Source organism: Lissotriton vulgaris, chromosome 5, assembly GCF_964263255.1.
Source record: "Lissotriton vulgaris chromosome 5, aLisVul1.2, whole genome shotgun sequence".
NCBI classification, from domain to species: Eukaryota; Metazoa; Chordata; class Amphibia; order Caudata; family Salamandridae; genus Lissotriton; species Lissotriton vulgaris.
In genome coordinates this window covers 158,703,253-158,728,942 of record NC_141693.1, presented here as the reverse complement: position 1 = coordinate 158,728,942, position 25,690 = coordinate 158,703,253, and positions in this window count along the sequence as shown.

The window sequence follows — 25,690 nt, the reverse complement described above, 5'->3', positions numbered from 1 at the left end:
AACAATCATCACATGATGATAACTTCCTGATGTTATCGTGCCATGTTTCCTTTGAGGTGGGAGGGTGGGGCTGCTTCACTCACGGAGCAGAGCAGAGATGGAGTGGCATGCCCACTCAAGTACTCAGTGACTGTTTGCAAGAGGAGAGCTCCTCCGGGAGCACTCTTCCACTCTTGAACGTGCGACGAGGAAATACCTTAATGCTGCAGATAATGCTTCATCAGGAATAGTTTGTGGCACTCACAGGACTTTAGGCGAAGAAACGGCTCAATGAAAGGCTTCCTCCAGTGGGGAAGCACCATCCGCTACGGCCTTCCGAACAGTTTGTCGCAGAGGCTCTCAGAAGGCGGGGCTATATTGTGATTGCTCTGATCGGTTCCGGGTCTATGGCCCAAAGCCTTCTGGGAGTTGTGGTCCCGAGAGCGCTGTGGAGTGTAAGAGCGCATTCAAAAACAGGGAAAGGTGTGGCATGTATCCCCCCTGTTCTACCCCTATTCCCTTTACGTGAGCCAGTGACCGTGACACTTAGGGGAGGAAGCCTGGCTACCTACTTCCTGTTCCTGGAAACAGACTCAGGAGTGCAGGAATAACAAAGACACAGGACCCGGCCTTGAGGTAAGATTTCTCTCATTTAAATATTTACAACACCCGCTCACACCCCCACCCCCACGTTCACCCCCTGTCCAGTGTTCTTTCCAGCGTTTCCCACCTCCAAGCTGTCCAGTCCCCCCGCAGCACTTCTCAATGGTAGGCAGAAAAAATATCGAGTTTTAAATATCGACATACAATAATGTCGATGTTTAAATATCGAAGGGACATAATATAGAAGGTAAGTTATATCGATATGTTTAATATCGATGTTAGTAATATCTATGTTACTAATAACGATGTTACTAATATCGATGTTAGTAATATCGATGTTACTAATACCAATTTTTGTATGATTTTTATGTATATTATAATGTATTTATTATGAATTTAATTTTTATTTATGTAATTTAAGTACATTTTGTATTTTAGTAACGTAGCGGGTTCTGGGTTTATAGGGGAATAGGGTGGGAAGTAATTTATTTATAGTAAATTAATTATTAATTATTAGGAATTATAAATTATTTTTAATTAATTGGTAATTAATTTTTATTAATTGGTAATTAATTTTAATTAATTGATTAATTGATAATTATGTTCTGTAGCGGGTTATGGGTTCATAGGGGAAAAGAGTGGGAAGTAATTTAAATGTAATTAAGTAATAATTTATTTTAATTCATTGTTTAGTAAATTATATTATTGTTAATATTTATTAATTTGTAATTTATTATTATTAATTGGTATTTATTATTTATTTTTACTTAATTATTTATTGCTAATCATGTTTTTAATTATTATGCATTGGTATTTGTAAATAGTTAATATTTATTTAATAATTAATTTTTGTATTATTTTAAATTATTAAGTTATTTATAAGTATGTTATTTTTACCTTCTACCCTATCCAATACTTTCCCTAATGTTGCACTCTCTGGAGTTGGAATAGTAATTTTTACCCCTATGCTATCCAACACTTTCCCTACTGTTGCACTAACTGGAGTTGAAATAGTAATTTTTACCCCTACGCTATCCAACACTTTCCCCACTGTTGCACTAACTGGAGTTGGAATAGTCATTTTTACCCCGACGCTATCCAACACTTTCCCTACTGTTGCACTAACTGGAGTTGGAATAGTAATTTTTATCCCTACGCTATCCAACACTTTCCCTACTGTTGCACTCTCTGGAGTGAGAATAGTCATTTTGATCCCTACGCTATTCAACACTTTCCCTACTGCTGCACTCTCTGAAATGAGAATAGTAATTTTTACCCCTCCGCTATCCAACATTTTCCTTACTGTTGTTTTTTGGGAGTTGGAATAGTATTTTATTCCCTCTGTTACTTAATATTTTTTGTATTGTTTTAGTTAATGTAGTATATAATTAATTGAAAAAAAAAATTAAAAATAAAAGATTTTTATTTTAATTTGTTTTGCATAATTATTAAATTTTTATGTATGTTATTACTTTATGTATATATATGAATTTGTAATATATAATATTTTTAATTATTTATAAGTTATTACGATAAATATTGCAACTGATTATTAAGTATATATATTATATATTATATGTATATGTTTTATTTTTTTATTACATTATGTATATTACTTATTAATTTTAAATAATATAATATATTTTGTACTATGTTTATTATATATTTAAGTATTTTTTAATTAATTTTACATATTTTTGTTATTGCAAAAATGATATTTTAAAAAAACGATATTTTTGACATCGATATTTTTTTTCCGAAATATTTGTACTTACCTTTTTGTAGATAGGATGTCGATATTGTTGACATCGATATTATTGCTCCGATATTTTTGTAGGTCGATATTTTGTCTTTCAATATTTTGTCATAGATCCCTTCTCAATGGCGTACGCTGTGTGGTCATGCGCAGCAGGCGTACCACTGGTGTGCCAAAGGTATATATGGAGTTGTGATGCATACCTTTATATAGCATTCCATTACAAAGCATACTAATACTAGGCATATTGCAACAGTAGGGAAGGTGTTGGATTGCGGAGATGTAAACATTACTATTCCCACTTCAGAGGGTGCAACCCTAAAACTGACCCTTGCACCTCAAACCAAACCCTGATCCCTAAATCATATTTGACCCAAATGCACATCCCAAACTTCATATATGACCCAAATGCACACCCCAATTTTCAGATTTGACCCAAATGCACACCCCAAATTTTTTATTGTACCACATAATACACCCCACATTTCATCTCCGATACCCGAAACCCATACCCACCCTAAAAATTGAAAATACTCCATAACTGACATCACAATGCGTTGTAATGGAATGCGATGTAAAGGCCCCTGCTTTGTTGGATCTGCGTTCGAAAGGCATTACGATCTAATGCCTGCCTTGTAATGGACATCTCCCGTGCCAAAGGCAAGCCATAGCCAAGTCCCTCTGCATCAGTCTTCCCCTGGACCACGCTCAGCACCAAGGACCCTTCCTCTTGGACATCCACCCCTACAGCGCCAGCACCCTCCTCGCCATCAACCCTGGACGCCAGATCGCCTGCTAGGACCAACATCTTCTCCGGGGTAGGCAGACAAAATATCGAGTTTTAAATATCGACATACAATAATGTCGATGTTTAAATATCGAAGGGACATAATATAAAAGGTAAGTTATATCGATAGGTTTAATATCGATGTTAGTAATATCTATGTTACAAATATCGATGTTAGTAATATCGATGTTACTAATATCGATTTTTGTATGATTTTTATGTATATTATTATGTATTTATTATGTATTTAATTTTTATTTATGTAATTTAAGTACATTTTGTATTTTAGTACCGTAGCAGGTTCTGGGTTTATAGGGGAATAGGGTGGGAAGTAATTTAATTATAGTAAATTAATTATTAATTATTAGGAATTATAAATTAATTTTAATTAATTGGTAATTAATTCTAATTGATTGGTAATTATTTTAATTAATAGAATAATTGATAATTATGTTCTGTAGTGGGTTCTGGGTTTATAGGGGAATAGGGTGGGAAGTAATTTAATTATAGTAAATTAAATATTAATTATAAGGAATTATAAGTTGATTTTAAATAATTGGTAATTCATTTTTATTAATTGGTAATTAATTTTAAATAATTGATTAATTGATAATTATGTACTGTAGTGGGTTATGGGTTTATAGGGGAATAGGGTGGGAAGTAATTTAAATGTAATTAAGTAATAATTTATTTTAATTCATTGTTTAGTAAATTATATTATTGTTAATTAATTATTAATTTGTAATTTATTATTATTAATTGGTATTAATTATTAATTCATTTTTACTTAATTATTTATTGCTAATCATGTTTTTAATAATTATGCATTGGTATTTGTAAATAGTTTATATTTATTTAATAATTAATTTTTGTATTATTTCAAATTATTAATTTATTTATAAGTATGTTATTTTTACCTTCTATGCTATCCAATACTTTCCCTACTGTTGCACTCTCTGGAGTTGGAATAGTAATTTTTACCCCTACACTATCCAACACTTTCCCTACTGTTGCACTCTCTGGAGTGGGAATAGTAGTTTTTACCCCTAAGCTATCCAACACTTTCCCTACTGTTGCACTCTCTGGAGTGGGAATAGTAACTTTTACCCCTCCCCTATCCAACACTTCCCCTACTGTTGCACTCTCTGGAGTGGGAATAGTAATTTGTACCCCAACGCTATTCAACACATTCCCTACTGTTGCAGTCTCTGGAGTTGGAATAGTAATTTTTACCCCTACGCTATCCAACACTTTCCCTACTGTTGCACTCTATGGAGTGGGAATAGTAATTTTTACCCCTACGCTATCCAACACTTTCCCAACTGTTGCACTCTCTGGAGTTGGAATAGTAATTTTTACCCCTACGCTATCCAACACTTTCCCTACTACTGCACTTTCTGGAGTTGGAATAGTAATATTTACCCCTACGCTATCCAACACTTTCCCTACTGTTTCACCCTCTGAAGATGGAATAGTAATTTTAACCCCTACGCTATCCAACACTTTCCCTACTGTTGCACTAACGGGAGTTGGAATAGTAATTGTTACCCCTACGCTATCCAACACTTTCCCTACTGTTGCACTAACTGAAGTTGGAATAGTAATTTTTACCTCTATGCTATCCAACATTTTCCCTACTGTTGCACTCTCTGGAGTTGGAAAAGTAATTTTTACCCCTACGCTATCCAACACTTTCCCTACTGTTGCACTCTCTGGAGTTGGAATAGTAATTTTTACCCCTACGCTATACAACACTTTCACTACTATTGCAATAGCTGGAGTTGGAATCGTAATTTTTACCCCTACGCTATCCAACACTTTCCCTACTGTTGCACTAACTGGAGTTGGAATAGTAATTTTTACCCCTACGCTATCCAACACTTTCCCTACTGTTGCACTCTCCGGAGTGAGAATAGTAATTTTTACCCCTACGCTATCCAACACTTTCCCTACTGCTGCACTCTCTGGAGTGTGAATAGTAATTTTTACCCCTCCGCTATCCAACATTTTCCTTACTGTTGTTTTTTGGGAGTTGGAATAGTATTTTATTCCCTCTGTTACTTAATATTTTTTGTATTGTTTTAGTTAATGTAGTATATAATTAATTGAAAAATATTAAAAATAAATGTATTTATTTTAATTTGTTTTGCATAATTATTTAATTTTTATTTATGTTATTATTTTATGTGTATAGATGAATTTGTAATATATAATATTTTTTATTATTTATAAGTTATTAAATAAATATTGCAACTGATTATTAAGTATATATACATTATATATTATATTTATATGTTTAATTTATTTTTTATTACATTATGTATATTACTTATTCATTTTAAATAATATAATATATTTTGTACCATGTTTATTATATTTGTAAGTATTTTTTAATTAATTTTACATATTTTTTTATTTAAAAAACGATATTGTTTTTAAAAAAACGATATTGTGGACGTCGATATTTTGTTTTCAAAATGTTTGTACTTACCTTTTTGGAGATAGGATGTCGATATTGTTGACACCGATATTATTGCTCCAATATTTTTGTAGGTCGATATTTTGTCTTTCTATATTTTGCCATAGATCCCTTCTCTGGACCGGACATCGCCATCGCCACCACTGATGGCTACTAAATCACCCGAAGGACCACCCCGACCGTCCAGGAGGAGGCATTGCCATTACCTACAGAAGCACACTCCAACTGACCACACATTCTAATGACCCAACGGTGACCATGGAACACCTTAACTTTCCAGATCTGGACCAACCCCAACCCCTTCCTCTGCAGCACCCTCATCTGCAGGCCCCCAGGACCATGGACACCCACTCTCCGATAACATTGTAGACCTCATTGCACACCAGGCTCTCCCATCCACCGACGACATCCTACTCAGGGAACTCAAGTTCCACCTGGACAACCCCAGTGACCAGCAAAAAAGAATCAGCAAAAACCCTGCCACAGATATATACTGAGGTCCTACTAGAGGATCCCTAAATATACAAGCGGTGACACCAAATAGTATCAGAGCCAGATACACATAAGGACTATTTTAGAATTTCTTTATTTATCATTTATCAGTTTATTGCAGATTTTCTTTGCATTTCAACATTATGCATTTAGGGTGAAAAAACATTACATAGGTTTAAAATATATACAGTTTCAAAAAGATAAGACGCCCCGCACACACCATTCACATCAACATTCGCTGCCCACTGTTTCACATTCAAAATATCTACTCGCATTCATACATCACATTTACAAAAATTACAACCGTGCCTAAGCGTGCAATCAGGATGGACAATATTGCACTGACAAAGGGACAGGGTGGGGCAGAACAAAGATGGAAAAGGTCATCAAAAACAGATGGGATTCTGCCACCAGCAGGAACTACGCCAACACGCGTTTCGGTGTAAGGCCCGGGGGGGCGCACCTTCGTTAGGGCGAGGGAGTACCACTGCGTGAGGGACAAGACAACACGAATATAGATTACTGGTTCCTACCGATCCCGCAGAGTAGGGAGAGATGCTGGAACGTGGACTCAAAGTTTCTGTCACACTACTCCCCTCCTCTATATATGAGCTGTAAAGAGGGGAGCAGGTCCTAGAAAGATTTCCCAGCTTTCACACGACGATCTCTTTGGGCTTTCAGGGGTCCACCATGTAGGATTCTGGCAATAAGCCTGCCTCTAAGGCGACGGTGGTTGCAAATGAGCAGCACGGTAATGGGTCCAGCGCGTCCGGCCAACTCGCTGCAGGGAAAAGTCTTCTTCAAGATAGGGCGGATCGCGCTTGCAACGGACAATGCTTATAATGGAACTTCAATGGCACGCTCCGGTGGCTTTCTTCAAAATCGAGCGGATCAGGATTTCAGCGGGCGATACAGTAGACGGGGGTTCAAAGACACACTCTGGCGGCTCTCGCTACCGGCATCCCAGTGACCAGAACAGTACCCCCTCCTGGAGTATCTCCCCAACATCAGACTCAAGCAGCAAGCCACATAGCAAGACATACGGTTGAGCACGTCTCCTCCGCCATCGGGACCTTCAACTACAGCCACACCACCGGACTCTCCTGGACCGACCATTATTGTATACATCACAGCTTCACCATGCCCAAAGTACACAACCACCATCATCGCTCCCCTCGCATCTGGATCAAGGCCACCGAAGTACATCTCGTCAACTCCCTCAGCACCACTACTCCACCAATGCTTACAGACAATGACACCCCAGCGTGTAACCGCCACCAATGGATCTCCAACAGCGCCAACACCCAGGAATCCTTCAAGAACGGCACTGCGTCAGTACCTTATGCCTGCATGATGGCAGGCCTAAGGGTGACACAGTACAAGAGGGATAGGCTGGCACCATGTATTGCTGGGGTTACGTCATCATTGTGACACGACTGCAGCAATGGGTGACTTTAGCGCAGACAGATATGTCAGGATTCCTGATGTATCTGTCATTACTTGCGCCATGGAGCGCTGTACAGTAAATGCAGCGCATCCGTGGTGTCGCAAGAAGGGGGGTAGGGAAAAGTGATGCAACGCTGTCTTGTCCCAGCGCTGCAACACATTTCATGAGTGAGGCCCAGGAATGCGCACTGTCTTATTGATGATGTGCAGTCCTGCCCTGTAATTTTGTCGCAGGGCAGCACAGCAACATTGCTTGCAGCACGGTCCAGCAACAAAGCCTGCTAAAATGAGGCAACAAGGATTACCTTCATTTTTAAGCCCAGCTATTTACTGGTCTTAAAAACCTGCCTCTAACTGCAGTTAGAGGCAGTTGTTTTGGTCCTCCAAACTTAAGGAATCCCCTTGTACATATCGCGAAGTGTGGTTAGCGGCTGTTTTTTGCGCTGGAACGCCTCACTTGCATGTCATTATCTCTAACAGAAGTGCCGATCTTTAGAATGGACTTTTTCGCCAGAAAACTGCCACTAACAGAGGTTAGAGGCAGCTTGTACATATGGCGATAAATATATTGCTGCAAAACCATCGGAAAAGGGCAGCTAACACGGCGTTAACGCCTTATACATATGCCCCTCTGTGTTGAACACGTCAAATGCTTAGAAGAAATAAAAAACATCGGAAGGAGTTTGAAAGAATTTGGTTCGCAACAAAATAAACATCTTCAGAAAGATCTTAACATTTCATTTTCAGGAACATCTTTCAAAGTGCTTTGATAGTGGACTGCCCTTCCCATGATGCTCGTCTAGGTAATAGGGCCATCAGAGGAGGCAGAACCACACCTGCCAGGACGATCAACCTAACCTCTTCATTCCTTCTTGCAATCCATAACAGCTCTGTCATCTGATCAATGGTTCTGTTCTACCAAAGACCATGCTTCTGACATTTTCCTGCCAGGAACCCCAGGAGCACCCATACAAGTCACCTTAGACGTTTAAAACAGATGCCCTTTCGAGTAGCTGAGAGGCAATCAATTTGTCATCACAATATGCCCTTAAATTAATGGAAATACGAACAATATGGGAGGGCCTGGAACTGTTACTTTCACAGTAGGTTTCAGAACTTTAATTATCCATTTCGACACTGGGGGAGCGAGCTTTGTCTGCATTGAACAACCTGTATATATCCTGGCAAACATTCACTTGTTTTTATTCTGAAGATCTCCGTGCCCTGCTACTGAAGCCTATGATCAGTGGAGGCCGCCACCTACAAAAACTAGTGGGGTGGGGGAGGGAGAATAAAAAACAAGAAAAAAACGTACCGTAGGTTGGCGGTTGCGTCCCGTGTTGCGCCTGGCTGCCTCCTCTTCTTTGCTAAACTCTTCTACATTCTATTCTACATTTTTTTAATGATTGCAGCAGACACCTTGTTGTTTGAGCATTTGTTAGTTGAACTTTTTTGTCCCCTCCCAGTTCCTTCCCCTCTTCATCTGTTACTTAGCACCATGCACACATCGCATAGGTTCTTCCTACCCAATCTTGTAGACAAGGTCCTCCTTGTTGTCTTGATGTGTGCATCTGTTCCTTTGCCTTCCATCTTTTATCCCCAGACCTCTCCTTATTGGTCACATTTCACCCTCAGAGGTCACTGGCTCTTTTGTCAGTTGCTCACCACCTCTTTGAAACTTCTTTCAAGTGGAGAAGTGTGGCTCAATGATTAGAGCGGCAGCCCCTGATGCAGAGGACTATCCCGGGACCAGGGTTCAATTCCCCGCCTCGGCGGGTCTTGGGCTCAAAATTCCATGGACCTGATAATTCTCGCCTAAGTGCCTATTCCAATCATGGAGTCCCACTCTGCAACTCTGGGCAATAGCTTGCTTAATCTCCACAACGGCCCCCAAAACGCTAAGGATACCTGCCCTCCACTTGGGGGTGCCCAGGAGTCGACGCCTCACAGGGAAAGCCAGGAAGGGTTCCACAGCGGTATGCGTACAAGCGCCTTGAGACCCTTGCGGGTGAGTAGTGCGCTATACAAGTATCAATTTACATTTTTCATCCCCCCATAATGTTGCATCCTCTGCACTCACATATATGCTACACTTTAACTGAATTAAGGCCGCCTCCTTATCTACTTTGTTGCCAAATCCTGATATTGAATGCAGTACCATAATGATAATATTAACGGTTTTTCCCTCGGCCCATTTGGTCTCCACCAGCAGTTTTTAGACTCCCCTTTTTTCTTTCACTCACTCTTTACTTGTTTATTTCACCCTTTTTCCTCTACTATATTTCTAGTCTTCCCCTTTCTGAGTTCCCACAATGTCTCCTTTTACCTTTCCTCCATATCTTCATCCAATATCTCTTTTCAATTCTCTCATCGTCATAGTCTCTTGCATTCTTCCCACATCTGTCTGCAACTGCCTCTTCCAATTATCATCCTCTTCCGTCTCTGTATATTGAGAATTCTCACGCCAAAAGCTGACAATCGGCTGTATTTCCATCAGTTATTGTTTTTTTTTGCTCGAGGTAGAAGTCTCCTTAGAAAGGCTGCCACTGACCACTGTCTTGTGGTCGTCTTTTCATGCACAATTGAACGTATAGCCATCTTGGGAGATGGCTCATACTTGGCAGGAATCTCAATCCATGAATCCACAGGAATGAGGTTTGATGGTTGTTAGCAAAGGGATCTGTTAGACCTGGCATCTTTGGCGTGGTTTCCCCTGTCTTTTTGCCTTTACCTCCTGTATTTTTGAAGCTGCGCTGGATTACGTTTTTGCTGGTATAGATGCTTTAGGCACTTTGCCACTGCTGTTCAGTGTCAAAGTGCAAGTGCTCCCTGTGTACATTGTTATTGTGATTGGTTATCCCTGATTGGCATATTTGTGTCACCAAGAAGTCCCTTATAAAGTGCACTGTGTGTGCCAGGGCTGGTGATAACAAACGCTACTAGTGGGCCTGCAGCACTGATTGTGCCACCCACATGAGTAGCCCTAAAATGGTGTTTCAGGCCTGCCACCACAGCGCCTATGTGCAGTCTGTGAACTGCCATGTCCTCCTGGTCAGTGTCCCCAATGACCAGGCCTAACCCTTCCCTTTCTGTACACATTGGACACCCCTATGGAAGGCCCAAGGTAACCCCTTGGGCAGGGTGCAGGGTATGTGAAAGGTAGAGCATGTACTAGTGCAGGTGACATACTCTGGTAGTGAATTACTGAAAATGTTCGTTTTTCACTATTGTAAGCCTATCTTGCCCCATAGGCTATCATGGGGAATAATGGCTACAGTGGCTACCAGCATATCTTTCCATAGGAGCAAGATAGGACATAAAAGTCTGGTATCCCTTGTTAAAGATTAGACTGCAAAACGTCAACATTATCGGCGCCATCTTGCCCCCTTTCCAGGCCCATTCGTGCGCGTAAGCGGCAGCCATTTTGAGCACCATGGCCTCCCGGCCCCTCGCTAATAGCCGGCGCGTCTCTCTCTCTCTCTCCTAACCTTGCAAACATTCCCCCGCACGCTGACAACCCCCGCTCTCTCATGCCTTGGGTCATAAACCCCCTTCAGCGCAGCTTCACCACTGAATCCCATCCTGTTCCCAGCGCGACACCTCCCCTCATTCCTTTCATGGCCTCAAACCCTTTTGATGCAAACCCCCTTTTCCTGTGTCCCCGTTTGTCTTCCTCGTTCCCAGGCTGCCACCTGACCCTGCGGATACTGTTTATTACCCCGTACAGTAGGAAGCTTCCCCTCCCCATCAAAAGACCCCCGAACCGATCAAAGCCCCCACCCCATGAGATCCGATCAACCCCACGCATTCCGTGAATCGGCGGAATGCCCTGCTGTGCGACCACCATCACCCGTTGTGACCGGGGTGGGGAATCCAACTGTAAATGTATGTGGGAACGGGTCTGAAGGGGAGATTCCGAGGATGTCCTTTCAAGTACCAAAATATTACGAGAATGTGTTATGTGCAATAAAGGTTGTAAACTCTAGTATAAGAGGCCAGGCCTCAGAGATGTGGTTAGAGCACCTCGTGACGATACTTGCTGTCTGAATTGATGTGTTCTCCTCCGGAGAGAATAAAATCCTCGTTTCCCGCCTTCCAGTCTCCAGCGCCTGCTTCTTCATTGATTAATATTGGTGGGTCATAGAGGCGATACCGCCGGGCAACATAAAAGGGTCTTTGGTTACCGGTTGTCTTTGGAACCCTTTTTAACAATTGGCGTCCCAAACGTGGGGCCCATCAGCGACTCGTGGATCCAGTGGGAGAGGTCCTGACGACAGAGTGAACGACTGCAACGATCGGAAGGTACCCTGTCCGATAGACCCTCGTCTGACAGCCGATCATCCGAACTTCACTGGTTCCGAACAGACCTCTCTCGAGTGATCTGCGGTCCTGACTGGGAACCATCAGGAGTGCCACGAGAAGTACGAAGAGAAGAGGACGATCGGGCGCTGGATTCGGAAGACGAGAAACTGTCCATGCGGTCCGGGTAAGGTCGTGTAAACACGACGAATTGCGAAAGTGATAGATAATTGAAAGAAATTGATAATCGTTGTGAAAATACTAGTATTACTCTTTGTTAATTTATTGGAGATTCACTGTCTACAAACGGAGAAACAACAGGCTCTCCCTTTATAAACAGCGAAGGATAGGTACGCACCCGTCGGACCTATTTTTCTCCCCCACTGAACAATTGCCCCTTTGCCCCATTGATTAACGGTTATAGATTGTTTTCTGGAGATTCTCTGTCTGAAAACAGGGAAGATTAGGTCCCCTCTTTACAGATAGTGAAAGGGTAGGTGACGCGAACCTTTGCGAGCCTACTTATTCTCCCCATTGACCATATTGATTTTTTATTTTTGACCTAACGTTGATTGATTGCTCAGAATTGGTTCATGAGGTATTCACTACGTGCAAACAACGTAGAATAGAAATATTCTGTCTAGTCTTTGCGCGCAGTGATAAGATAGGTAGTGCTGATTATTATCCCATTGTGATCCGTCATGCCTGTCTTCTCCCCACTGGTCAGTAGCCTGTTTAACCCGGACCGCTTATTAGAGATGAACCATCCGGCTCCGCTGGAAGGCACCCCTAATAAGGACATGTTCACAAAGCATGGATTAGTCGCTATAGCCTATAGCCAACTGTGGCATAAATATACGAAAAAGGATCGAGAAAGTCAGTGGCCACTGATAGGATCCTTCGAAGACGATAGAATAATCACACTAGAAACAGCTCTTGGTAAAAACAAGACGACGTCCACTATGCTTGACAGCTTCGGCATGTGGCGAAAAGAAGCCGAACAACGCAAAAAGAGAACTGAGAGTAGGTTGGGAAAAGAGCTGCGGAAAGCAGCCCACCTAGCAGCCCAGAAATTAGAGAAAGAGATAAAAGAAAGAGAGGATACCAAACAGAAGCTAGAAATAGAAACATCAAGCCAGTGCCTGGTTAGAACTCCCTCCACGCTCTACCCTGATTTGCACTCGAAACAGCGAACCAACGATGATCTGCTGCTAGGTCCTCCGATCATCCACATGCCCCCTCCATATGCCCCTTCCCAACCCTTAGCCCAACACCCACTATCCCCAGGTACCAGCGAGAGCAGCCCCGCGGCTTCAGCCCCCATGGCCTCCGTGCCGGCTGAACTCCTCGTATTAGATGTTACGCAAACGACAACGCCGGGCGACCCAGAAGCCCGAAGGGTTGGTCCTGTTAGAGCATATAGACTAAGCAAACATGAACGAGCAGGGGTCGATAAGATAGCGAAGATACTGGTAGAGAAGAGGGAGGATGAAGAATCCGTCATGGATGTGTTTAATTCTTATACTGGGAGTCACAGACGACACTTTACTGTACAACTGTGTTACCACGTCTTAAACGCATACGAGGACCGATATCAAGAAAAAGGTCCACAGAGCCTAACGACTCTGTACCGGAAGGTTGATATCGGGGATGAGAGTGAGAGTGATGTGACGGACCTCCTTACGCGTACGCTTGAGGTTTTCCGCCACCTCACTGAACAAAAGCCAAAAACCGAATCCACTACCTCCGTAGCAATCAACCCACAAACTGAACGACCTAACACTATGATGCCGATACGAGAGGCTGCCCCTTACTGGGTTCCTCCACGAGGTGAAGGGACTCACGATGATGCAAACAACAAAGACGCAAAGGGAAGGGTAGTGTACAATTGGGTCTACCAACCATGGGACCGGCAAGAGATTCTGACCTTCCGGAAATCTCTGCCAGACCTACGTAAAAACCCCACCGCCTTCTATACTGAGTTGGGTACGGCCCTAGGATCGACGATTATGACTCTAGCCGACATCGACTTGTTTTTCGGGTTATGTCTGCCAGCTGATGTGTGGAAGCAAATCCGGAAAGTCGACCACACTGAGCTGTTTGGACATAACTGGTCACAACTTGATGGCATAGATAGACAACGAGAACCCGGACAAAAGCCTTTAAAAGCCATTTTGGACCTCCCGGATAAAATTGTGCAGAAATTAAAAACCATGATCCCAGAAAAGAAAGTGGACTGGTCGATAGTAACGGCTTGTCGCCAGAAACCCCAGGAAGATGTATCGGAATACTTCTCCCGGTTTGAAACGGTGTTCTCCGATTACAGCGGCCAGGACCTGACCACTGCAACCGGACACCATCTGTTTGTCCAGAATTACGTTAAGGGCTTATCACCTGAGGTCTCGCAGAAACTGCAGGCCAGTGAAAGTAGTTGGGCAGCCTCCAAACCTACGGCTATCCTTCAGATGGCCCAATATTATGAACATCAGAAAAACGAAAACGACAGAACTACAGAGAGAAAGAAGAAAGAATTAAAGGAGAGGGTGATGATAGCACAACTGCAAGGGGTTACTCTGGGACGAGACCAATACCGGGGAAACCATCAGATGAACGTCCCTAAAACGGCACCTCCCAAAGACCGTGCTTCAACTCCCCACATTGGACGTACAGACATTAGGGAAGACCAGTGTGCCTTCTGTAAAGGATCGGGCCACTGGAAATCACAGTGCCCGGTTCTTTTGGAACTTACCAGAAATAGGGATCCTAGAGATTCAGCAAACGAACCAAGAAATAGGGGACCACAGCGAGGGCCCCCAAACAACGCAACTAATGATAGATCCAGTAGACCGAACACATTTGATCGACCCCGACAAAACCAATGCCAGCAATCTGACTACGATGACGTCCATGACTTTGCATAGGACTGCCTAGGGCAAGGGAGGGATCCAGTCGAGCTCCATGTTGACCAGCAAGGCCCTTATGTCACTGCTAAGGTCTTGGGTACAAAGTCACCATTCCTGGTAGACACTGGCGCAACACGTAGTGCATTATCTAAACGACTGATTCCAAGGGCACCCTTGTCTGGCTTACTAATAACATCGACAGGTTTCGATGGGACGCCCTCCACTAACCCTTTGTCCGCCCCAATCCTCTTTGACTTAGAAAACAACACCACTGACACCACGTTTTTACTCTCCTCCAATAGCCCTGACGCAATTATGGGACTCGACCTATTGAAACACTTCCGAGCAACGATTAGATGTTCTCAAGATGGAGTCCGAGTTTTTCTTTACGACAATCCTGTTCTGCTTAGACAGTGCCCCCCTAGACACATGTTTTCCATCACCGACGCCGACACTTCCCTGCTCGACACTCTGCCTCCGTATCTGTGGGCCAAAACGGATTCGGATGTAGGGCGCATGATGATCGACCCAGTACACATCACTGTTCGACCAGATGCAACACTCCCAAAACTTCCACAATATCGAATCTCACCCGAGGGCGAGAAGGCATTGGTAGAAATCATCCAATCACTGATAGACGCAGGAGTGGTAGAGGAAGTAGTTAGCAACATTTGCAACAGCCCAATCTTGCCCATCATTAAGAAACAGGGAGAAGGAGATGAGAAAGCATACCGCTTCATCATTGACCTTCGAGAGATCAACAAAGTGGTGGTACCCCAGTACCCTGTGGTCTCAGACATTACCACCATCCTGACTTTGATTCCCTCCACTGCCACCACTTTCACTGTCATTGACCTCAAAAATGCATTCTTTTCTATCCCCATCCACCCAGACAGCCGATATCTCTTCGGCTTCACCCTAAAAGCCCGCTCATATAGGTTCTGCCGAGCACCCCAGGGCTACACAGAAAGCCCTAGCATCTACAGCCAGGCCCTCAAGAGACAGCTGGATCAAGTCCAGTTACCCGATGGAGTGGTGTTAGTGCAATACGTCGATGACATCCTTTTGGCGGCCGACACCACTCCACTAGCAGTCACAGCCACCATTCAGCTCCTGCGCTTCCTTGCGGAAAATGGCCACAAGGTCTCCAAAAAGAAGTTGCAATTCTGCCAACCCCAGGTCACTTACTTAGGCCACCTCCTGTCCAAGGACGGAAGGAAACTTACTCCCGACCGGATCCAAACCATTCTTGAAACCCCCGTCCCCAAGACTCAGAAACAGGTTCGCTCCCTACTAGGCCTCACCTCCTTCTGCCGACAGTGGTTACCAAACTTCAGTCTCATTGTGAAACCACTGCTTTCTCTGCTAGCTAAAGATGTCCCCTTCCCACTCCCTTGGACCCCTGAGTGCCAAACCTCCTTCACGGAACTACGAGATGCCCTTTGTTCGGCCCCCGTCCTAGGTACCCCCGATTACACAAAGCCCTTCTCCCTTTACACCCATGAGAGGGAGGGGTGCGCTTTATCTGTCCTGACCCAGTCCATTGGCCCAAAGCAACGACCATGCGCTTACTTCTCAGCCACTCTTGACCCCGTAGCCAGAGCCCTGCCTGCTTGCCTTCGAGCCGTAGCTGCTGCCGCGATCTCTATCCGACAGAGTGAGGGGATCGTGCTCTCGAATTCCCTCACAGTACTGGTACCCCATGCAGTTGACACCCTCCTAAACCAAACCAAAACGCAACACCTGACAAGTGCACGACTGACAGGGTACGAACTGACTCTGCTCGCACCCCACATCACACTGAAGAGATGCACCACACTGAACCCAGCAACCCTGCTGCCCTTACCAGAAAACGATCCCAATGCGCACCCTGTACACGACTGTGTGACCCTCACAGACGAACAGACCAGAAGTAGGGTTGACCTCAGAGACACGGCTTTCCCCGACCCCGACGGAGAGCTGTGGGTGGACGGTTCTTGCATCAAGCTCCCCGATGGCACCACTTCGGCCGCCTATGCAGTCACCACGGCTCGAACTGTAGTCGAGACAGCCCGCATAACGCAACGATCTGCCCAGGCGGCGGAACTGATTGCCCTGACACGAGCCTGTATTCTAGCAGCAGGTACCACAGCAAACATTTACACCGACAGCCAGTATGCCTTCGGGGTGGTTCACCATTTCGGGCTCCTTTGGAGGGAGAGGGGATTCTTGACCTCACACGGCACCCCCATTTTGCACGGGGACCTAGTCTCCGCCTTGATCGAAGCCGTCCTTCTCCCCAAAAAGCTTGCAGTCATCAAATGCCAGGCACACAAAAAGGTGACAGACATTATTGGACAGGGAAATGCACTAGCCGACCTCACTGCCCGAGCGACAGCTGAAAATAGGACGACAACACGCATGTACGTGACCAGGTCACAAGCAGAAAAATGGACTGACGCTAGGGACACTATCAGAGACATTCAAATGGCTAGCACACAACACGAACTGACTGAATGGACACGGGTGGGATTGAAAGATGACGAAGGCTGCTGGCGGACAAAAGACACAGACAAATGGTTGCTACCTGACTCGTATCTGATTCCCATACTGACTATGGCGCACTCCCCTGCCCACATAGGATCAGCCCCCATGATTGAACTTGTCTCCAGAGTTTGGCACAATGATAAGATCACAGAGTCCGCCAAACGCTTGGTCCAACAGTGTTTGATATGCCTGCAACACAATCCCGGGAAAGGAACTGTAGTACCCCGGGGAGGGTTTGGGGTCCCAAATCACCCGTTTGAAGTCCTGCAGATGGACTACATCCAACTAGACAGATGTCAAGGCCTGAAATATGTACTTGTGGTGGTATGCGCATTTAGCAAATGGGTGGAAGCATATCCAACCCGTGACAACACTGCTATGGCCACAGCAAAGGTACTGTTAAAGGAGTTTTTCCCCCGTTACGGCCTTTGTCGAATTTTGTGGAGCGACAATGGCCCCCACTTCGTAGCCGAAGTTATCCAACTCATTTTGAAGGGGTTGGGTGTAAAACAAAAGTTCCACGCAGTCTTCCACCCCCAATCTGCTGGACTAGTTGAACGACATAACGCCACACTGAAACTAAAATTGGCCAAAATAGTAGCTACCACAGGACTGAAATGGCCAGACGCACTCCCCCTGGCATTGCTCTCAATGCGTTCCACCCCCACCAAACACCACTTGACACCATACGAGGTTGTGTTCGGCCGGCCTATGAATGTTTGGTCTGCGCCGAAACCAACTTCCATTCATGACGTCCCGGACGTCCTAATGTCTGATTACTTATGCCAGTTGACTAAAACACTGTCTGTTATCCATCAACAGGTGCTGCATGCCATCCCTGACGCTTCCAGGGGTCCCGGACACACCATCCAACCTGGGGACTTCGTCCTGATCCGGAACTTCCAGCGTGCCAAGAGTCTGGAACCCCGGTGGACGGGCCCCTGGCAAGTCCTCATCACCACCCGAACAGCACTCCGGGTGGAGGGAAAACGCAACTGGCTGCATGCACACCACTGCAAGAAGATCTCCTCGACCCTGACCTCGACCGAAACCATCAACAGTCAAGAAGAGCTCCTGAACAAGGACCGACCGTCACTATCCTGCTATCCCGATACCGAAACATTTGAACTTTCAAAATTCTCTGATCCCACAGTGCCATCAAGAGAAGGGTATTTCCTGCGTCGAAAGGAGGGAGTTACGGCTAAGTAGACCACGGACTGAGTTAAATCTCAGAACGGTGACCTAAACACTACCGAGGGTTACCCGGAGAGAAGCAAAGCAAAGTCTGTGGTTCTGCCCGCTACCGAGCCCCTTGAAGATGATGGAAGCGCCAGATAAGAAGATGATGGAAGCGCCAAATAAGAAGATGATGAAGGAAACAGGAAATACCCACCGCAGGAACCCAAAAGCAGACAGACTCCATAGCCCAAAGACTATTGCGCTCTTCATCACAATCCTCTTCTGCTTTCTCCTCATGACCACACTCTGGATTGTGGAAGAAAATGCACCTGCTCACGAAACATTCCTGGCCACTGTCCAGCCTACCACCATGAAGGAACATTATCTGATCTCGCTCTCTCCCCAACTCAGAGAGAGGCGAAAGGAATTTTGGAATAACTCCTTCGTACAACTACTTCACCAGCACAACCTTGCCACCAATGCCACCAACTGTTGGATCTGTGGGTTGCTACCCCACGCCACTGGACACTCGATACCATTCATCCCTTCACCTTTCTCAGTTCACGGTTCCTGTCTTGCCTGGCTGATGCTTCTGCAAGAAAGCTTTAAGGACAATGCCACCTCCAGCAAAACAGTAACGCATTTCTACCACGGGGTCTGGCGGAACAGAACAAAGACACACTTCTGCCCGCAGACCAACAACAACACCATCCACTTGGACATCCCTGCTAAAGAACAAGTTGAAATGCAAGTGTTCAATAATCCAACCAGAACCACCTTCTCCTACCTGCGAAAACGAACGGCTGCCACTCTGACTGTGGCCCTGTCAGTCATCAACGTCACTGGCCACATGTGCATGGAAGGGCTTGGGACTCAGCTGGTAGGCCACAGTGCCTGCCGGTTTTCTAGAACTCTGGACTCCATCGACCCGCCTTCCTTTGTGGCATCTCCAAACACGTATTTCGTCTGCGGCACAAAGGCTTACACCTGGCTCCCCAAAGGCTGGGGGGGCACTTGTTTCATTTCCTTCATTCTTCCTCCGACATATGTGGCACCAGCAAATCATCACAGACAAAAACGAGCCAAAGACATCGAACAAGCCGATTCAACAGGAGCGCAATTCATCGATGCTATGAAAGGACTGGTCCCCCTCTGGGGCCCGATGGCAAACAGCCGTGCCATCCGACATCTGACTCAAGCAGTTGAGACAACAATGAACATCACGGCTGGTATCCTTGCTAACAACACCGCTGAACTTCAAGCGGTCCGCTTGGTGGCTCTCCAGAACCGCCTTGTCCTGGATGTGGTTCTTGCGGACCGTGGTGGAGCATGCCGCATCATTGGGTCCAGCTGCTGTACATACATACCGGACAACTCACCCTCAGTGTACAAAGCCATCGAACATCTCCACAGACTCTCTTCAGAAGTACACCAGGAACAAGAAGAATGGTCGCTTGGTGGTTGGTTCTGGAACACCGTTAAGAACTGGGGTTGGAGACTGTTCACCATTATCCTGATTCCTGTAGTTGTGATATGCGGTCTATGCTTAGGAATTCAATGTCTGCCACCTCTGTGTTCATTATGTGCAAATTGTATTTGCCCTAAGACTGTGGACTTTGAAAACGAACGTATGAGAGCAATATATGATGCCGAGGTTAGGAATTTGATGAAGATTGACATTGAGTAAGCAAGTTGGCTAAGATATGTTGAAAAGGGAGGACTGTTAAAGATTAGACTGCAAAACGTCAACATTATCGGCGCCATCTTGCCCCCTTTCCAGGCCCATTCGTGCGCGTAAGCGGCAGCCATTTTGAGCACCATGGCCTCCCGGCCCCTCGCTAATAGCCGGCGCGTCTCTCTCTCTCTCTCCTAACCTTGCAAACATTCCCCCGCACGCTGACAACCCCCGCTCTCTCATGCCTTGGGTCATAAACCCCCTTCAGCGCAGCTTCACCACTGAATCCCATCCTGTTCCCAGCGCGACACCTCCCCTCATTCCTTTCATGGCCTCAAACCCTTTTGATGCAAACCCCCTTTTCCTGTGTCCCCGTTTGTCTTCCTCGTTCCCAGGCTGCCACCTGACCCTGCGGATACTGTTTATTACCCCGTACAGTAGGAAGCTTCCCCTCCCCATCAAAAGACCCCCGAACCGATCAAAGCCCCCACCCCATGAGATCCGATCAACCCCACGCATTCCGTGAATCGGCGGAATGCCCTGCTGTGCGACCACCATCACCCGTTGTGACCGGGGTGGGGAATCCAACTGTAAATGTATGTGGGAACGGGTCTGAAGGGGAGATTCCGAGGATGTCCTTTCAAGTACCAAAATATTACGAGAATGTGTTATGTGCAATAAAGGTTGTAAACTCTAGTATAAGAGGCCAGGCCTCAGAGATGTGGTTAGAGCACCTCGTGACGATACTTGCTGTCTGAATTGATGTGTTCTACTCCGGAGAGAATAAAATCCTCGTTTCCCGCCTTCCAGTCTCCAGCGCCTGCTTCTTCATTGATTAATATTGGTGGGTCATAGAGGCGATACCGCCGGGCAACATAAAAGGGTCTTTGGTTACCGGTTGTCTTTGGAACCCTTTTTAACACCCTGAACTCAGAATTTAATAACACATCTTCTAGGAAATCCTGTGTTTGAGAACATCACTTTTAGAAAGTTGTTGTTCTCTTGTCTGACCATTCTGTGTGCCTTGGCCTGTTTCTGAATTGACTGTCTGGTTTGTGAGTGACATGGCCTGGGTGGCACCCAGAGGCTGAGTGAGCCATCCCTGGGCTGAATAGCTCCATCTGCATCTAGAGTGGTGGGAGGGCGTAGCACCTGGGCCTGAATAGGGCTGTGCCTGCCTTCCACAATGCTGGCTACACCTCCTGCTGGGTGGCTGATGACCCTGCCCTCTCTCTGAAAGGAAAGGAGAGGCCAGGAAAACAAAGTGCTCAAGGAACACCCAGAACTGGTTCAGACCGGGCTCAGAGCCCTCCTGCACAAAAGGTTCAAACACTTTTAGGGGTATAAGTACAGGACCCCTGACTACAGAAAATTAGATCATCCTGGAATCAAAAAGGAACCTCTGCCAAGGAGAAAGCTGAAAGTGAAGAAGGAAGACTGTCCTGCGGTTGCTCTGCTGGACTGACCTGCTGTTGCTTTGCTGCCAAGGAGAGGGGAAGGACTTTGCTTTGTGCTGTGTCCCCTTGCTTGAAGGAATCTCCAAGGGCCTGAGAACAGCTGGTTCCTTGTTAAGAAATCCCAGGAACAAAAGGACTTTTCCCCCATCTTTCCTGAACTATGCTTAGAGAGTTCTGTCCTTCCTGGAGTGCTTGGCCCATGCGTGGTGCCTCTGGAAGTTGTACCTTTGGTGGGAAGCTGGAAACTAAGCTTTAAGGAACTTTCTGCAAAGTTATCACATCGCTCGCTTGATGAGCGCATCCCCGTCAGTGCGAGGAAATTCCCGCCGCTACGAAGGCTGAGATCGTCGCAGTGCCTGTTGCAGCATCCAGAGTCGTCGCATCCTTCGTTTGCGGGACGCACCAGACCAGTGCGGGAAGAGTATCATCAATGCGAGTATCGTCGCAGAGCCTGCCGTCACTGGGTGAGACCGTCGCACCGCTTGCTTGCGGGTAGCATCACGTCGCTGCGAGAGTCGTCGCAGAGCCATTGCATCGAGGGGCCGCGAGAGTAGAAGATCGCCTCTGAGTCACGCCGTCGCACTACCGGAGATCGTCGCCGCCCCAAAGATCTCCACATCGTCCCTTTTTGCGAGCTGCTTCCACGAAAACCTGTACACCGGAATCCACGCAAGGTATCGTATACCTCCCTGTACATACCAGAGTCATCGCAACACGCCCGCTACATTGAGCGGGGTTGTCGCATCGCCTCCCCAGGGTCTCAGGAGTGACGCATCGCTTGCTTTTCACCGCTACAGCTTTATCGCTTGGAACTTTGTCGCATTTAAAGGTACTGTTGGCTGAAACGTGACGCAACTGTGAACAATTTAACGCAACCGTAAGAACTCATTTGAAACCATATACTTGAACTGTGTATGTTGAATTATTGTCGTTTTGGTCTTGTGTAGTTTAGATTAAAATACCTTTATTTTTCTAAACAGTTGTGGAGTCAGTTTGTGGTGTTTTCACTGTGTTACTGTGAGTGTTGGTACAAATACCTTACACATTGCCTTCGATAAGCCTTACCTGCTCGTGCCAAGCTACCCAGAGGGTGAGCAGAGGTTATCTAAGAGTGTTTCCTCCTTACCCTGACTAGAAGCAAGGGTCCCTATTTGGACAGTGGTACCTACTTCTGCCAACTAGAGACCCCCAGTTCTAACAGGATCATTGAAAATAGCAAAGAGTGAGACCATGTTGTAAAACTATGAGTGAGACGGTACTTCAAGGTGCAGGATACACACCACATAAATGTGTGTGTTTGGTATAGTTCTCACACTAAATGGTTGAGACAAACATTAGTTGGGCAACACTGGTGTTGGGCTGCTCGTGTTCCGGTTCATGGAGACCTGGCTTGGCAATTCAGGCTGAACTGTTCTTTTTGGGATCAGGATAGGGAGTGATTTGCATATGACTGGGTTGAAATTAAGGTAGCATGTTGGGTAAAAGAACAATGGGTTGTAGTGGCATTAAGTGATGCAAAAGCATACTGTAGGGAATTTTGCACAAGTCTAATGCTAAATATGTGAAACTTCACTCTCATTGTCTATTTGATGTCACTCAGAACCCCTTGGTGAGCAATATTTCGATAATTCACTGTCATCCATCCACAATTCTACATATTCTTTACGAAGTGCACCGGTACTTTGCTTGTGCATGTGAGACTGTCACTATCATAACTCAGAGTTAAGATAATTGCATAGACCAAACAAAATAAGCACACATCATAATACTTGGCAAAACGAATATTAAAATGTACATGTTGAAACCACACCCTCTGAAATTGTCATGGTCAGAATAAAAGCCCAATGGAAATTATTTATCTTTGTCCTTTTTTACTTTATTTAAAGTAACCATTGAAGAGTATCTATTCCTATTTCTTTCGTTCTCTGTGTTTGATGATGCAGTGATGGAAACCTATCAGAACTACTAGTAAATGTGTATGTACTGCAATCTGCTACAGAGAGCACATGGGTTTGACTCATTGACCTCTAGTAAGAGTGAAATATACTGCATCCTTCTACAAGCATCTCTGTCAGACTCAGGCGATCTCTGGCTCGCCACATATAGATCTCGTGGGGCATATTACCAACAAACGGAGAAAAATATCGCTAAGTGCGCTTAGCGCTATTTCTGTTATCGCCGGCTATCGCTGGAATGTATCGCCTGGATAGCGCGTTATTAACAACGCGTTTCTCCAAGGCGATATATAAGTTCCAGCAATAGAGTAGAAATGCAGGAATATCGCTGGAAATCAAGCGATAGTCCTGCTGCGATAGGGAAAAACTTGTTAATATCCCCTGGTGGTCGTAGTACGACAATCCACCCCACTTAATAAAGATAGCTAAGTCTGAAAATTATCAGACGTTAGGTTACGGCGATAACCGCGGTTAGCATGGATTTTATTATCGCTATATGTGTCAGGGCAATGCTTGGAAATATTGCGATGTGAAGTCAGTGATATTTTACATGTTGTTACGTGTGGGAACGCCCACTTTGCATCTCATTAGAGATGCAAAGCGAGGCGTCGATAAAAAGGCTGCAAACATGCGCTGATGCATGTTAGCACAGCCTTGTAAATAGGGCAAAAATATTATCTCCCCTTTTTTTGCTTTTAAAGCCAAAAAAGTGAAGATAAGGCCCTTGATGATATGCCCCCAAATCTCCTTGCTCACCCCAGCATCCTTGGACCCTGCCTCCCCCATCCTGCTGTACCACATATACATTCTCATCTTTTTCTTTACTCCCCGCTCACTAGTGGCTTCCAACTTGCACTTTCTAGAAACAGATGAAGAGCTGTTCGTTGTGCAGTATACAAAGAGCTTATAAATAAAAGTGACTCTTACTACTTCTGAATATTAAGGTGACTTGAGGAACATATGGAGGTTATGCCCAGAGACAGCTCATAATGCATTGGATTTTTTATTAGGACCATCGGTAAATAGCCAAACATTAGTGGAGTGGCACAAGTGATTAGACAAATTCGTTTAAAGGCACAGGCATCTGGCCTGTTCATTGTTCTCTGGTACCCTGAGTTTGAGAGACAGTAGAGGATGAGTACAGGGCCTCTGGTGATGGTTTAAGGTGGTGCAGCTAGAATTTGAATGTGACACAAAAGACCTCTGGTAACAGCTAAAGGTAATGCATAGAGGAAGCATGACTGTGAGTCAACAAGGAGGTTGTTCAAACAGTAACCACACCCAACTAATGGAAATAGGCTTTGGTGACTAAACCTAAACGTACTGTGAACAGGTCAGTATGTCAGTATTGCACAAGACTAAAGGAGGAAAGCACATGTATTCTATTTACAAATGAGCTATCAGCCATCCCATTTTGCGAAAATTCAGGCAATGTTCACAAAATGTAAAATTAGCAATTTTACACATTCTTGGTGTTATGGGCGTGTGTGAGCAATCTGTTAATGTAGCTGATCAAACACAAATGAGTAATAAAGTCTACATTTCATAAACGGGTAAAATGAACATTGTTGAAGATATATTCAAAAACTCAGCAATAGAACAAACGAGCTGTGATTGTCACATTAAATACATGTAATTCATTTCTGTGCTCCTGGCCATGTTAATTAGTCCCCGATCAACTCATCAAACCAATATACTAGTGGTTTCATAACTCTGTGGCTGCACAATAGAGCTAAAATTTGTCTAGAATGCTTTATATAAAAAATCAAAAGAAGGAACTTCAAAGGTAATAGGGAAGGGATTGATGGAGAGGAAAGGAGATGTAATTGTGAGGTAATTAAAACAGATTTCACAGGACTGGACTCTGATAAAAAAAATGCATAAATGCATTTCCTTAGTCTTAAACATACACAAATAAAACTTCTGATATAAGTGGGTTTGAAAAGAAATTCAGGGGTATTTCTCAAAACATATGATTGTCTCAGATTTCTGGGAGAACATACAGGTATAATCATTTCCACCTTTAAAAAAGTAACAACTGTTTATTTCTGGAAAATGTTTGAATTAGTCCATTTGCATTTCCAAAGTTTTCATTTTTTTTACTCTGGTGCAAAATATTGTTCCCCAAGGGAACAAAATATCCCAGACACCCGC